Below are 14,519 nucleotides of genomic sequence, written 5' to 3' on the forward strand. Positions count from 1 at the left end.
CTCGGTAAATAACCATTGCGATCGTAAATTTATTAGCCTTAAAAGCCTTGGTCGTGTTTTCATCCATCACCTCCATTTCATTTGGCCGATCGTTCACCCCCATATGTGTGTTTACCTATTTTGAGGAACGGCTGCGAAGAGTGATTTCACCTAGCCATCCTTGTGACACTACCGTGATTGGAAAATTCCAATTTGTACCTGGAATCAGTTGCTATCCTTGTTTATCACTCGTTCCTCAAAAGACGAGTCTTCTTTGAGCTCTTTTCACTGACTCGTAAAATATGAAAAGTTTGCCGAGTTTTTTGGCCTTCTAGCTCGTTAAACGACCGAAAGCTATCCCTCCTCTAGATTTTAATCTTTTTGGACCTGAGGGATTATTGCACAAAAAGATCGAGCGCTTGTCTTGTTCGGCTCGTAAAAGTACCGAACAGCCATCCCTTCTGTATTGTTTTATACTTTTTCGGACTTAAGGGATTAGATGACGAAAAAGGAATTATGGAGTTGACTTTCTGTACCTTTTCAGACTCTCTAAAAATGAAAAGGACCGAGTTTTCATTGTCGTTAGACTCGTTAAAATGATTAAATAGCGACAAACTTGTCTTTAGACGAGAACGAGTTTCCCTATCGCTAGGCTCATTAAATCATAGCGATGGGCTTGCCCGAAGGGCAGGTTATAGAACAAGCATATGTTATCCTCCTCAAGCTTGACAAAAATAAAGAGGTACTGGTCAGAAATGACTGGGGAAAAATTGGGAGAACATTCAAAGTTTAAAGGTAGCAAGTCACTCTTGAACATGACACTTTTCCTCCGTACCACATCGGGTTGGGTTGTTTCATTCACCGGTCTCATCACCATGGTCCTCGCCACACCATCCACATTTGGGGTAATGCTACCGATCCATCGCATCAGTGTCGTTATATGTTCAAGAGGGGTCATTCTGAAAGTGTCAACCGTGTCCCATCCACTACCATACATTATCCTTCATCCATTCATGATCGCCACCCTGAATCATATTTCACAGTTTGTTTTCGCCTCCACTAAAATCATTAGCTCCGTTCCGTGTCATTGATGTGGGATTCATTAAGGCCCTCCCTTGATGGATCACTTCTTGTCGACTTCAGCTCATTATCCAAGAAGTTGATCTAGGAACACCCCCATCAGTACTTTGAAGCTTGCATGCCTCAATGGCAAGTTTCTCACTTCCGGCGACAGGTATACATCAATGACCTTCGACCAGAAGATTTTGCGTGGCGTTCGACGCCAAGTCCTTTATTCACGCCACGTGAATTGTACTGCAGTACCTTGAGGGTCATCGTCATTATTGGTGATTCCTCTCGCGCTTGTTAACGGTTTTCATTATTGACCGGTAATCAAGCGATGTCTTTCCATGTTCGACTTCAGCGCAATTCTCACATGGATCGACTTGTACTTAGAGTGAAGATCGAACGAGTTTGAAGACCCCGGATCTAGTTTCATCCATCCGGGATGCGATATATATTCAGGAAATATAAAAGCATTTGCCATGTACATCATTGCAGCAGATGATCATCCTATTCAAAGGATGATAATTTCAGCAAAAAATTATCAGTCTACCTTCAGACGATCGTCTGTCATATGTACCAAAATGTATTTATAAAAGCTGAGCATGGGAATGCTCGCCTCAGCTAGATCATGAAAGTTGAATGAAAAATAATGTATTGTATTGTATTGTATTGTATTACAGGGCACTCTCCTCAGCACTGGAACGAACTTCGGACCCTCTAGCTAAAGCATTTCACCCGATAAACGGCCTCATACTTTAGGGGGCAACTGTTATAGACATTTTTGTGCCTCGCGTCAAGGAGCATGGAATGTCAATAATTATAGGGATCCTCAGTCCCTAAACATGTTGTTCTTACCCCTAAAAGAACAAGGTCATCAAACAACAGCACTTCCAATCAGTTCTCCACCTGAAAACACTTCAAAACAGGCTTATTTTGGATCATGTCAGCTGCTCCACTGAGTTTCTGCGCTGGAATGCAACTGTCCCTCCTTGTACCTGCGCTGGAAGTCAAAAGTAATGAAGGCTACCTGCGCTGGGCGAGATTGGCCAAGTGGCACAGTCATCCTGCAAGGTGTCAACTGCCCAGGAAGCTTCCAAACTGACACTTGGTTCATAAGATTCGCCCTGTGATGAGTAAGAGGTACTTGATCACCATGTGTAAACAAGGATCTCCAAGTGGACTCAAGAACTGAAGATGAACTGAAGAGGGAGAGGACACAAGGCAGCTTCATGTCAGTCTCAAGCTGACTCATCCTCTCTTCTTCTCTCCTATATATAGAGCTCTTCTATGAGGTCTAAGGGGGCTGGAATTTTGTGTTAAGCAAGGAGGTGCTGTTGGATTACAGTTAGAGCTATTGGGTGATTGTTTTACTAGAGGTGAAGAAGAGAGTTCTTGCTGCTGGGGAGGTGTTGCTGGATTGGAGCCATCATTGGTTGTAACCTTCTCAGAACCCTGTTACTTCTATCAATAAAGTTTTGCATGTTCTCCTATATACTTGTATTGCATTGATGTATTGTATTTACATGTATATTTGATTCACCCTAATCCATGCTTCAGTTATGAGTACATGTATCTTGTAGTTTCCTCTCTTGTTTTGTGCAGGATCTGTGTGTAGCTGGACCGGCAAAGAGAGCAAGGAGCTGGGGACAAGAGACAAAAGAGAGAGGACAAGGATCGACTAAGCGAAAGACACCAGGTTGGTTGACCTTCTTTTCATCTCTCTGTACTTTCATAAAGGAAATCATCAAAGCTTTACTTTCAGTTGTTGCTAAAGACTGTCACCTTTAGAGTAGGGATAGGGTCATCCGCATCGGATACTTTTCCCCACAACACACAGGGCGATGAAATCAACCAAGTGTGACCTTTCTGTAGCCACTCCTGAATTTTCCTCTTGATTTCATCATTCTCCAAAACGGAGCACTGATAAATTGGTCCAATGGGCAACAACACACCTCGGGTCAAATCAATGGAGTGTTTGACCTAGCAGTGCAGAGGCACCCCTGCGGGGGAGGTGAGATGTCCTTGTACTCCTCCACAACCTTGTCCATCTATTGTTTTCGTGCGGAGGGGACCTGTCTGGAGGTCATGGCCACCATCTTATTCTTTCCTTGGAGGGCATATCATCAGGAAAACAAATTTCCTGGTTTTTGAAATGAGCTTACTGCATTGTTTTGCAGTAACCAGAGAGATGGTGATAGGAAGTGCTACCTTCGGTATCCGGTACAACTTATTTCCCAATGCAACAATAATAGCATGATGGCTTGACTCATACACAACATTTCACTTCCACTAGTATGGTTGGCCTAATAATACATCACAAACATCAAGGGGAGAAACATCACATAATACATCATCTGTGAAGGGCTTGATGTTGTACAGAAGGCGACATTGTTGGCTCACACACAAACCCCGTCCATGGTGAAGCCACCCTATCGTGTACAATTGTGGGCATGATGTGGTCGGTAAGCCCATTCAATTCATGAAATTTGTTGAAATGAGGTTCTTTTGGCTCCCGTTGTCAACAATGAACTGTAATGGGAAACCCTTTACCCATATTTGGGAGTGGAAGAGACGCTCCCCCTCCTATGGATCTTTGAGTTCCTCCTTATAGATCTTTGTGGTGGTGATGGTGACATTGGGATACTCATCAATAATCTATTTCCTTTTGTCATTCCCCTTCTCGGGTTCCGACTTAGAGTCGGAACATGCAACTGATTCTGAAGCCTTCATTTCGGCCACTAGTGACTGCATGGCCCACCACTCACTTGTTTTGTGGTTGGAGCTCTTATGGAACTCACACCACTTTCCTGTGTCCTTGTTCGGCTTCACAGTGTTGTCCTTTTCTTGCGGCCTTGGTGGGTTGTCTTGGGATATCCCGCTCTAGATTTGTCCTTTGTTCTGCGGTTTGGGGGCACCTTTCCCTTGCTTCAGATTGGCAAATCCACATTCTTGCTTCTTCTGTTTAAACTTATTCTCGATCTTTATGGCGTATAGGTACACTGTGTTGAACCAGGATATGTCTAGGAACTCCATCTTGTCTTGGACGTATCTATGTAGACAGCCGTGGTACTTGAGTACCAAATGTTTCTCATAATCCTTGATACCCAACTTCGTGCAAAGGATATGAAAACAAATTGTAAACTCTGGCACATCTTGGTCCCTTCCCTGCCGCAGCATGGTCCACTTTATGTATTTGTCCTCGTAGCTCTCAACAGGGTAGTACTACTCCTTGATGGCATCCTGGAATGAATTCCAAGTGGGAGTAGCTAAAATCAATGAGGTCATCCTTTCATCCTTCTGCTCACAATATGTTTCCCACCAGTCCTTGACATGGGGGGTGGCTTTGAGAAGACTAAAAGTAATCTTTTCTTGGCTAGAAAATCATGAACAGAAAAATATCCTTCAAGTAGATTCAACCATTTATCTACTGTGTTTGCATCTATTTAGCCCTCAAATACGAGAATTTCAAAGTTTACTTATACCTTAAAAGGTGTGGAGCCTCCAAAATGGTTGTTGGATGTGGATGCATCGACGGTGGGAAACTGTTGAAGGATCTAGGAAACGTTATCCATCATCGCGTTCCTCTGTTTCTCGAGGGCCTCCTCGAGCAATATCTTGATAGGATCTCCTGCTCCCTTGTATTTCTTTTTCCCCCATGGGAGGCAGTCAGGACTTTCAAGGCTGGTCTTGCAAGGGTTCAACTAGTTTGAGCCCTAACTCCTTATATCTCGACCTCGTTGGGGACATGCAAAGAAAAATAAAGAAATAGAAGACTTCTTTGATACCACTGATCCGAATTTAAATAGGAACGCAAAAAATTATAGATATAACCATAAATATAGAGATGCAATAGAAATAACACTATCTTTCATTAATATCAAATAATGGAATATGCTTACAAATAGAATGGAAATGAGACTAGCTCGGGTGATGGTAGCTTATCTCTGAGAAGAGAAGTGGTGGCCAAATGGCTTTGAACTGAGTTACAATGAGGCTCAAGGTCCTTTTTATTATTGAACAATAAGAGAAAACTCGAAACAACCAAAACCCTAACTCGAAGAGATGTAACACCAAGAGTTTATGGGCCCCGTTGGGGTTAGTTGGGCAACCAACTTCCCAGGGTCGTAACTTGGTCATATTATCTTTGTTTGACGCGCATGATACCTCATTGGAAATATCTCTCCGAGGACTAAAACTAAAAATGTGATTTCGTTGAAATCTCTTGTAGTAATATTTGTATAATTTTCTCTACAAATCAGCGAGCTCATTGATATCATGTAGAAATTTCACCTGCAGATCAAAATAATGTATGCAATGTACTAAAGCATAATACTAGATCTACATCTACCATAAACTTTGTGGAAGCTAATCAACCGTGAGAAACATCAAGCATGAACACATATAACTGATAAGAAGGAATCAATCACACATAACTCAGAATATATCACTAGGGAAAGCACCAGCATAAAACCCCAACACTGTATTATCAATCAAGTGGAGATCCTCAACAACATACAAAAAGAATCAGCTCAATAGCTATCCTGCTCTCTCTGTAATTAGAAGATCCTGATGATCTTCAATCAAAAGATGAAAATCATGGACTACCTAGGCCTCAATATATAGGCCAAGAGTCCTCCAATCTCCTATAATAGATCCTTCTCCATGCAAGGAATACTTACTAGAAATATCCAAGCATATGATAGTACACTGTTCCACATCTGATCTCAACTGGGTCTTTGATATAACTGACATGCAACAGTTATCCATGAGTGAATCCTTAGTTATCTAAAATAATAGTTGTCACATGCATGCAAGCATTAACAAACTATATTTTATTACTTTAACAACTTGTTAAAATAATCTAACTGGACTTGACTACTTAAAACTAAGTCAACTGATTCTGTCATTATAGAACTCATACTTATTCCCTCAATCAGTGGAGGAAACTCATGTGCACGCTCACAAAGACTTCAAATTCGAATTTCCTTAATTAATTAACTCAACTGAATTAATTAATTAATATTTCAAACTGTTGTTAAGACCAAAATTAATTTTACTTCCTATAGATACACTAGGGACTGCTATAAATAGGAAGGGACCTAAAATGTTATTTTTAGCAGTTTCACCTCTCACCCTATGTGGCCAATGACCTCACTGGCCAAACTTCTATTTTAGACATGTTATTTTTAGCAGGTCTATTTTTAGCACATTCTAAATTTAACATTTCTCGTTGCACATTTTTCAACACTCCCTCTCAACAAGAAAGGCTTCCTCTCAAACCTGATCCTGTAACTATAGAATGTTCAGCATGCAACACATCTACCCGATCCACTTGCTCCAACAACACTTGGAACAAAAACACTCCCAACTGACCACTCTGCTGGGCTAGGAACATACTCTGACGCTGAAGCTCTAGTTGCTGCTGACAAGTGCTCCCTCTCTAACATTTGTGCTACTGCAACATCTTCATGCATCACGCACCATTGCACACCTCTCTGTGCCACCTAGCACTGTGCAAAACACTTGTGCCTCTTGCATTGCTGCAACCTACTAGCTATGCGCTGTCCTAGGATTCCTTGCACTGTCGCTCTCTATGCCGCTCCATCCGCATCTGTCTCTACCCAATTAGTCAGTTCCTGCTACTCCACATCGGGGCTCCTATAGCAAGTTCTCATCCGAGAGGTTGGGTACCTCAAGGATCCTGCCCCTTCTCCTGGGGATGATCACTCTATATTGCCCCACCTCCTACCTGGAGGTATGGTTGCATGTGATCCCTCAGCCCACCTGGCTCGAAGTTTCCCCCTACTAGAGATCTCTGCATGAGTATATGTCTCTACTCGATCTCCACTCAGCTTCCCCTGTTGTAGCTGCTCCACAACCTCCTGAAGCTGCTGCACCAATCATGGCTCCTCCACAATCGTCTGAGACTTCTTCTAGCTCTACATGTTGATAGGTAATATACCCTCCCTCTCAACCACCAATTCTCCATCAATTGCCTTGCTACTCAAGGCTTTGTATGCATCTTGAACCTCAAGGGCATACAGGTTCTTGACCCGTGAACCAACCTACTTCACCTGTCTAGTGATGATGTGTCTAAGGAAAACCTTTCCCTTACTGAAGACTACATCATAGCCTCTGTCTTCCAACATCGTGATCGACACCAAGTTTCTCTTCACTCCTGGTACATACTTGACATCGGTCAAGGTAAGGCGAGATCCATGCTCCCTCTGAAAAAATAACCGTGCCTACACCTGAGACACTATACTTCTCATCATTACCCATTGCTATGAGTATCTGGAGATCTTTCTCCTCCAAATTACTGAACAAACTCTTTTTGCCGCTCATGTGGAAAGAAGCTCCACTATTAAGAAACCAACCACTTCCCACCATGGATGAAACCATGCATGCGAAGAGTGTGAAATCCAACTCAAACTGTGAAGCAAGTGCCTCACCTTCAGATCCTTCCCTAGATCCCTTGTTGGATTTCCTCCATGGAAAATTTGTAGCATAATGGCCCACCTCATGACAACGAAAGCATCGAACTTTCGATTTGTCAACCTTCTTTCCATCATTGGAAGAACTGGATTCGGAAAGAGAAACCTTCTCCTTCCCCTTCTTCGCCTTACTCGCTAAGGTACAATTCTCCTCATCATGCATAGATGAAGAACTATCTTTGGTGCTCCGCCTGATCTCCTCCTGCATCAAATCCGATCATAGTCGTTCCCAATTTGGCAGTTTCTCCCTTCCATTCACTGAGTCCTGGTAGCTATGCCAGCTCTTGGGAAGGCCAAGGAGTGCTAGACTCACCATATCCTCCTCCGATGTCACGACCCTTACACTTGCAAGCTCATCCCTTTCACACTTGATCTTTCAAATTTTTTTCTTCAGTGCCAGCTTCCTTTGATCACTGCTATTATGATATAAATCTTTCAATGTTTTCCACATTGAATGCGGAGTTTCCTTCCCGTGGAGGCTCGAGACAATGTGATCTCGCACTCCCTCCAAGGGAATTCTCCTAGCTCTAGCCACACACTTCCTCCATTCCACCTACTCAGTCTTGTCAGTAGGCTTAGGGATTTCTTGATCAATGAAATCCTTAAGACCATTATCTTCCAAAACTGCCTCCATGCGATCCTTCCAAGCTATATAGTTTGAGCTGCCATTAAGGGCATACTGAAGCCTCAAACCATTGAACTCCATCGATGAAATAGATGTGATAAGAACTTGATATCTATATCCTGAATAATAAACCTCGAATTTCTCCTGCTATTATACTATTCTTGCTTGATCACCTGTGCTCCGATACCATGTAGAATTTTGTAGAATTTTTCTACAAATCAGCTAGCTCTGATACCATGTAGAACTTTTTCTACAAATCAGCTAGCTCTAATACCATGCAGAAATTTCTACTAAATTTAACATTTCTTATTGCACATTTTTCAACAATATTGCCAAAAAAATCGTTTAGGGCCTCAAAACGGTTCCAGACATTTAGGACTCGAAAAACTGCCAAAAATAGTAAATTGTGCTACAGTTAAGGAAAATGAAAAACTAAAAGAAACAATGGTGGGAGTCCATGTGGAATAGGTGGATGGCCATCATTATCCACCTTGATCAACTTATCCTTTAATAAATCCTTAGTTTCTACCTTTGCCCTTATTCTGTATGCACTCTCGATCAGTTTGCACACCTGGAAAACACCCAGTGCCTTGTCCTCAAACAGGTACACATACACATAGTGTGCATGTCACACATACATCCACACATGACATACAACACCATGAACACACACATACATCTGACATACCACACATACACCTACACCTAGTTTACAACACAACACAACTCCTACATCTGGGGTCCACCATAACACAATACATACACCTACACCCATTGTACAACATAACACAAATACGTACACAGAGTATAATATAATGAATGCATGTGTCATGATCTGATGACTACACTGCAATCGAGAAATATTAAGCACTAAATCAAGTAATTTTTAAGTGCTCGATTGAGCAATTTTTAAGTACTCGATTGAGTTATTGAGGCACTTAAAAATAGCTCAGTCAAACCCTCGATCAAGCTATTTTATAACTCGAGTTAATGGCTCAAACAAGATTTATGGTTTGATCTGGAGTTATGGCTCCATCAAGCTATATTTTTCGATCGAGCTACCATTAATAATGTAATAGAAGTTGGTAGGGGGTTGGTGGGTTAATCCTTTTAATGGCTCGATCAAGCCACTAGTTAACCATGTATACGGCTCGATCGAGGGTTACTTTAACACTCAATCGAGAAATTTGATTTTTTAGTCTAAGAACTCGATTGAGCATTAGAAGAGATTGATCGAGTTCCTCAAGTACTAAAAATTACAGTTTCAGAACACCTTCTGTAGATTTCTCTACAACCCCATTTTGTACCCTAGCGGATTTAGGGCAGAATTTATCCTTAAGTGGCAGAGTTTACCATGTTGGATTCGTGAAAGAATCTTCTATCCAACAACATATGAATTTTAGACTTTCGAATTCATATCATATTTTTCATCAGAACCTTTTAAAATATAACGTTTGAAATTTTTTTGGACAGTTTCAAAGGGGATGAATAAATAATCAATAACATAAAATGTACACAACAAATTAAAAAAAAAAAATACCACTATATTCGTTAATGAGTCCTATTTAAAAGAGTAATTTTGGTTTTTCAATTTATTTAAAGAGTTGGAAAAAAATCTTACGTGAACACGTGTGTCTCCAAAATGCAATTGAAATATTACTTCCCAACTTCAAAAAATAATGAAAAATGTATTTTTTCATAAAAGAATAAAATTTTAATATAAAAACTTAGTTCTCTCTGTGTATGGCATGATCATATGTGTGTGTGTGTGTGTGTGTGTGTGTGTGTTTATTTAAAATTATACATTTTAGACTAAGTTATGCCATGTGAGCACACACATACATCTTAATTTTGCGAAAATTTCCAAGGACATATATTGCATTTAATGAAAAATTGAGAGATTATACGACACACTAAATTTTTTTGTAAAAAATATCATTAGGAAAACAACTTCATTCTCCCAATATTCATTTTTTACTCTGAATAAAAATTTACAATGCTTATATGAATTTTGAGGGCTGCAATTCGATAAAAGAGGAAAAACTTGAAATTTCGTTGCCACATTTGGCCCAAAAGTGTAAACCATCTTCATGAATTTACCTAAGGAAGACAATATATATTAAACCAAAATGAAGTAGGATTTGGTCATACTTTAGGACCAATCTCTTACATGAATTTCCTAAAACATGTATCTTGCCTTTTTAGTAAAGTATTTTTTTTAATATTGAAATATTTCATTTTGTCAATTTATCAATTTTAACTTTTGATCACCACAAGAAGAAGAAAATGAAAAACTTTGAATTCAATGAAGCTTAGTTTAATGATGTTTGGATCCATTTTAGATCAATTAAGCACCACTATTAAGGAATATTTATAATATATAAATTGTGAAGAAAATCAGTGTATTTTGTAAATTTATGTCCTCTTAGCATGTAACATGTCACTTTAACGATGAAGGTTGACATTGAGTTTATTATTTTAGTATATATTATGTTAGAATGTCATAGATGAGCCATGGTTAGTTTAGTTTTATTAGAGTGTCACTGATGAATTATTTAACCCCTTCTTATCTGTAGTCACTCTTTAAAAAATATTTCAATGAATGATATTGATAGTATAATTTCTAATATCATTATACCATTATTCATCTAACTTCTAGTTTTTTCAAATTATCGATCTTATTCATCCCATATTTTTTGATAAAATTGACATGATTTTAGGTTGGAGTACATTGATATTTTCATGTACTTTCAGTTTATTTTATGGTGAATTTATTGAAAGTATATTTTCTACATATTTGTCTGATTTTGGTTTCATTTCAAAATCAACAATATCGACACTTGATACATTCAATAATCCTCAATTTTTGATACATTCAATAATCTAGGCAATCCAAAACATGATAAAAATAATAGTCTTTTTTCCCTACAAAATTTATCTCTCATTTTATTTTCTTTCCTAAAGAAAGAAATAAGGCTCTATCTCAACTCAAGGGCTAGAGTGAGGTTGTTGGCACCATGTCGACCTACAAGTATATTCAAGTGTTCATAAAGCACGAAGCAGTTACAACAATGTTCATCATGTCGCTAGTAGGGATTTGAAATTTGGTGGGGAAGTTAACAACCATTCCACCCAACCACCCAAGATAACCCCAATTGTTAGCTCTCATTTTATTATTTTAACTCTTGTTTACATTATTTTCCTTATTAAACATATTCTGAACCTCAAATTTCCCCCATTTGGTTGGATAAAATAATAACATTTTCATTTCTCAAAGTTAACCTAATTATTTAGGTTAGGACTATTTTGATTTTTGATTTCACTCTGTGGGGTGGGAAATAAGCTATGTGAAAAAGTTAATCCCTAGTGTAAAAGTTTTCTTATATTTTTCTCATTCACATGGAGGAAAATGGTAGCTCATGAAGAACTTCTCTATAATTCCTTTAAAATTGCAAATTTAAAAACATGTCTAGCCATTCAACTCTATACAAAAAGAGTTTTCAAAAAAATCATAACCAATATTTCATCCATATAGTTATTTTATCATTTATTTCCAAATCTACACACTTCAACATACAACTTGGATTTTGTAACACCTCACCCTACATTTACCTACTTTAACTTGCTCACCAGAGTAAACATGAGATGAAAATTACTATGTGTGACCCAATTTCCAAGATGCACTTATAGAAGATGGGATGTACATGTCTAGAACCGATTGCAAACACCTAATGACACATTATCACACTAGTATCAACCTAACTTGACCCAACACTATTTCCTTTTACTTTCCTTTCCTTAAATTTAACACAACTTTCTATTTTTTGCAATTTTTTGAGTCCTAAACTTATGAAGTCGGTTTGAGGGCCTGAATGACCTTTTCAGGGAAAACAAAGAGACTAAAAAAGTGCCAAAATATCTGTCACAATTTCTTTATTTTAGTGTCATCATGGAAATCTTTGAAACAAGGTATTATCATAGTCAAACAAAGATCATATGCCAAAGTTACAACCCTAAGAAGTTGGCGGTCCAAAATCTTCATTTATCAAAATACTTTGGATACATAGTACCTATAGGTCATGAATGGATAGTTTATTCATTAATTTTTTGCTCTCAATAATATTTGTTTCCCTCTCACACTAACTGCAATAAAACATAGATTAGCACATGAATTCATATAAATTGACCATGATTCATCAAACCATGAATTAGATTTAGATCAAAAGCACATCATATAATAAGAAATATACCAATGTGCATGTAACCAAGATTTAACCAGAATGAATTCATGACAAATCAATCATAAAATCAACACAATAATCAACAGATGTGTTCATTCATCACAATAAGGAACTATCACATATTAACATATGAAAATGCCAACCAAGTCAAGGACTTCCATATACCACCTGACCATAGATTGGGTTGAACCAAATCTCTCTTTCATACAATCACCCCCGTCCCATATTTCAAACATGAATGTGAAATTATATAGGTTAAAACAAAATATAACCAACTAGGGCTTCTAGAGGCCAATCCACCACAAACCTCATCCGCAGTGTTTTCACCTAAACTAGTCCAGAAATCACTAATAGCCAAAACAAGATTGGATGCCTCCAATTTCTTCACCATACCAAGAGAAATTTTCCTATCTCCACCCATATGTCAAGTGTACTAAGAGAAAACCCTTCTTCACCCTCAACCCTTGGGAATTTTCCTGAGACGACCTCACCATGATCCAAAGTATACCGGCCATCCAAAACTTCAACCAAAACAAAAAACCCACTACACCATGGCTATTTAGGAAATGGAAAGACAAAGTTGAAACCACTGTTATTCCAGGAAAATCCCATGCCAATGACACCAAAAAACCAAAATAATTAAATGCAAATGTGATGCATCCAGATGTTAGGAATGGAATCACACATGCAACCTGTTACATACAACGTCAACCTGCTATAACTACTATTCCAACCTTTTTCTTCGTTGCCCACGAATTTCGCTACTTTCTTGCTTCCTTCTCTCCAAGTCCAAATGAATGCTAGAATGCTCCAAAAATGCTCTAAGTGTATATGTGGGTAAGAGTGAGTAAGTGTAGCTAAGACTAACCAAGAGAAGTATACAATGCTATCCCTCTCCCTTTGTTTTTTTTTCCTTTTTACCTTCCTTCAATTTCCTTCATTTTCCATGCATGCGTATACTTGTATCCACGTCTTCCTTTTCTACTATTTTCATTTATTTCTTCCATTAATTGCCATTTGTTGTCTTTTCCTTTGCCAGTGCCAATGGTAATTTCCATAGCCAACAATAAACCACAATTTATGCCCACTATATTGTTTTTGCCTCCATTCAGCTTGGAATATATTACATGTGTCCCATGACCTTGGTCTTATTTTATTTACATGGAAAACCAACCCGGGGTCATTACAAATTTTAACCATAAATAGCAAATAAACTACTTTTATGAGACATCAATTATCTCCAACTACAATATGATGGAATCCACTATCACTCTTAAATTTTCATTTCCCTTGTTTTTTTTCGTTGAATTTTCTATTGAAGTTTGTGATTGGAATGGAAAATTCTCCTAAAACCTATTGTTCTTCTATGTTGTTTCTCTCATTGCATTTTGTTGTATTTAGTTTTTAAGCTTTGGTTTTCTTATCCTCTAGTGAACATGCTTAAATGAGCATTTGGTCTTCCCAAGCTTTCAATTTGCACGAGAATTCTTTATTTTCACAATAAAAATATAAAAATAGCACATTCCATTACTTAACCCTCAAGTGGGATGAAAAAAAAAATTGAATTGAATGGATACAATGTGTCCTCACCAAAATGGTAGTTAGTATGATTGGTTTTTGATATTATTTTTCAGAATAGGAGCAAGTCAAGGTCTAGTTGAATATTTTGTTTGGTCACAGTATAAAAAAAAAACTAGAAACTTTAGTGAAAGTTTGGCCCAGAGAAAAGAAATTTCTCATATTGGTCGTCATCCAATGACATCTAGATTTGGAATGCATTGTCATTTCAATTGCAATGTAGAAAATTTCATGGAGATTCAAATTAGGACCTAGTGCAAGAGTTGTCTAGCCAAGTTGAGGAGGGATGTAATGGAAAATGGAGGTATACTCTTGTTGAAGACACAAAATCCATCACCCTAGCTATAACCATCGCAATATAAATAGAGGGGCTTTATTGGACAAGCATGAAACGAGGGAATCCATCATTTTTCTTTTCTTTGGCTACGACTAACAACAAAATTCATAAAAAAATGTTATACTCTTGCCAAAGACACAAAAGCCATCACCTAAGATATCACCATTACAAACATAAATTGTGAACTTTGTTGAAGAATT

Source organism: Pinus tabuliformis, chromosome 2_2 (genome assembly GCF_031772625.1).
Source record: "Pinus tabuliformis cultivar Carrire ecotype Pingquan chromosome 2_2, CPIR1, whole genome shotgun sequence".
In the NCBI taxonomy this organism is placed as follows: domain Eukaryota; kingdom Viridiplantae; phylum Streptophyta; class Pinopsida; order Pinales; family Pinaceae; genus Pinus; species Pinus tabuliformis.